Here is a 3,163-nt window from a genome sequence, read left to right as displayed (position 1 = left end):
TTTGCAACATCCAACCACTCTTTTTCTGTTGTAGGTGTCTATAGAATAACACATACACATACAATAGATGTACATATTTATGTTAAAAACTATTACACATGTCGCTGGCTTAAATTGATAAGTTCCTAAGTGCAGTTTTTCAAATTTTACAGGAGAGAATAAACACGTTTCAAACACATTTTCTTCAAGCACTTAATTTGCAAAAACTTCANTGTATATGTATGTATGTTTTAAGAAAAACTGGACTTAGCAACTTTTGACTCTAAGCTAGCGATATGTAGAATGGAAAAATTACAATAAGCACCTTTAAATATTCCTCCTGAAGTGCTTCAGTCAATGCTTCCAAAACTTCTGGCAAAAATTTGCTTATTGTTCTTCGTGATATGTGTGATAGAAATTCCAAAGAACGAAACGAATCGCCAGTCGCTAAGTAGCGCAAAGTTATAGCTAGGCGAACTCTTGTTGTAAAGGCACATCTCATCCTTGTATCACTTTTTTAATTTTAGTATCCACCTATATATGCATGTAAATATATAAATACATATGTATGTATGTTACAGTCACGTGTACGATAACCGGGTGGCCAAGTTTTATTCATGTATTCATATGGATGTTCGGATGAGGAATCCAGGAGAAATTATGAACAAATTCCACCTTGACTATTTACATATTTAAACAATTGGACTACTTTTGCGCAAGCTGCTTTTGTGGTTGGCTTTCTTTTACGGCCGATTTTGTTTTACTTAATACGCCGGAATGGGTAGGCCGACATTGTTTATCACATGCATACGTTGCTAAAAGATCGCACTTTTGTTTAAAAGTACTTTTATTATATAATATTTACTAGTTTTATGAAAAAATTTTGTAATACTATCAATTGCGGGTTGCAAAGCTACATGGCCGCTTTTGTTTCGTTCATTACGTCGTAATGGGTTGGGCGAAATTATTATTTATAACATGTACACGTTGGCAAAGGATCACACTTGACAAAAGAGGGTCATCCGCCCTTCTTGTAAGGGCTCCCTACGGGCCTCTGCCCACCACGTATACAACGGTCGGTCGTAAAAGAAAAGCTTCCCCGGATTTGGTCGGGCTTCAAAAAACTAACACTGGCCGGCCAACATCGGCTACGCTATCTACAGCATTTTTACAGATGGATTTTTTAAAGTAATTTTTCCCGGTTTCCTCACGTGGAAATACATCGAAATACATGATCAGAATTCGTCGCCCGGTTATCGTAGTCTTTCCATGTTACAAGCCCTTCAAATAAAAAATATTTCATGTACATATATGTGTATTTACCAGTGAATGAACCTCATTGAATTGGTCAATGGACATCCTGCAAAAGTTGTTGAAGTCGGTACCATCTTCCCATAAAATGTTTTTTAAAAGGTTTGCTTCCAAGTCGTGAAGTTCCCTCTGCATTAAAAATGGGTTCACCCAAAACCGCGGCTTTTTTCTTTTTTCCTCCTCTTTATAAAGTTGTTTTAGCATTTCCAAATGCTTAAGAGCTTCAATACATCGAACATGCTTTGTTGGCGCCATTTTAAAAATGATATGTTAAGATATCAAAGTGCCCACACACAAAATCTTGCAATCATATTGCTGGCAATAATCTGTCAAAATGACAGATGGTAGGCCATCGCTGTTTGCCTGTGGAGTTCCGCGGTCACATGCGCGAGCTGTTTTGCTGAGTACACACATACAGATACAAAAATATTGCGCTTGTATTGGGAGCTCTGCCAACGCTGTGCACCAGTGATGTAGGTATATTAATAACGACCGCTTAAAATCGATCTCTNGTAGGTATATTAATAACGACCGCTTAAAATCGATCTCTAATTTGAACTTTCTCTGTAGAAATTTTAGGTCTATGTTATGTAGTTTGACTATTGTCAATTAAATCTAATGCTTTGTATTGCATGCGCTCCACGTTTTTTGTTTTAAATCTCATAAATTCTTTATAATGACTTTTGCTAAAATTTCAAAATCAAAAGTTATCAAACAAAATTCTATGGGACTGAGATATATTACTTTCTAATTTTTAGTCCATTTATAAAAGCGTGGTATATTAAAAAGTTTTTATTTTATTTTTTATACTTAGGGCCAGTNCTAAAATTTCAAAATCAAAAGTTATCAAACAAAATTCTATGGGACTGAGATATATTACTTTCTAATTTTTAGTCCATTTATAAAAGCGTGGTATATTAAAAAGTTTTTATTTTATTTTTTATACTTAGGGCCAGTTTTTCAGTGCACGGCCGTGGTTTAAACCAAGTTTAAACGCCCGATCTGGTTTAAACTAAAATCAACCAATCAAATGTCAGCCAGCTGTTCAATTTAAACTCAATTTACTTAATCTAAGTTAGTTAATTGGTTAGTTTTCCATTTATTTTCCTTATAGTTTTACAAATTGCTTCACAAATGTATTTATGTAAATAACTAGACAATATTTCAAAAGTATGGAACACGACTATAACTCTTGCCGTAAGTCGGAACTGTGTAATTTTTCATACGACCTTTTAATTATAATTGAATCCTGAAAAACGCACTTCCTGTATTCTATTGCACCTCTTATATAATTTACAAGTTTTCTTAAGTCTATGTTACAATTCAGTATATTTACTACCTCTGTTTCTTCTAATATACTCTTGCCTAGATAATATTTTCTAAACTCTCGAAAAACTGGGCTCGTTCCTAGAAAATGCTGAACATTTTCCAAAAAGTTTTGGTCACACAGTTAGCATGTTTTAATTGTGTTTAAGAAACCATTACCATTTAATTCGATTAAATTACTACGGGCCTTAAAAATCCACATAATCTGGTCTTGACTACAACCATCTGCTATATAAAGCTGTCCTGCACTATAGTTTAAATTTTTATAAACTCTGTCCGTTTGCCTGGCTTTCGCATGCCACCCCTCCAAATATTTTTGCTTCAACTTACCTAACAGACTCACACAGTTTTCTTCCCAGCTACGTTTACTCAAATTACTACTGGTCCAACTCAGTTACAGTTCCTTGCCAATTTGATTTAGTTCCTTTGCCCATAAAAGCTTTTTGCGAAGTAAAAGATTAGATAGCTTCCAAGGTAATCGGTCGTTACTGTACTCAAACATAGTTTTATACGGTAGACAAACGGGCTCGATTATTTGCATAACCAG

At 34.7% G+C, this 3,163-nt stretch overlaps 1 long non-coding RNA gene across 1 annotated transcript; it reads right to left on the bottom strand.

Annotated features, from left to right (window-relative positions):
• On the bottom strand, positions 1 to 1,685 carry LOC108354586 (uncharacterized). Its single transcript, XR_001846516.1, has 3 exons — positions 1,303 to 1,685; positions 305 to 513; positions 1 to 38 (listed from the first exon to the last, which is right to left on the bottom strand). It is a non-coding gene; the product is annotated as an uncharacterized LOC108354586 (long non-coding RNA).
• Positions 1,686 to 3,163: the final 1,478 nt, after the last annotated feature.

This window comes from Rhagoletis zephyria, unplaced genomic scaffold (genome assembly GCF_001687245.7).
Source record: "Rhagoletis zephyria isolate East Lansing unplaced genomic scaffold, Rhagoletis_zephyria_1.1 Rzeph_scaffold_37343, whole genome shotgun sequence".
Lineage (NCBI taxonomy): Eukaryota > Metazoa > Arthropoda > Insecta > Diptera > Tephritidae > Rhagoletis > Rhagoletis zephyria.
This window is presented reverse-complemented; position numbering and strand designations above follow the sequence as displayed.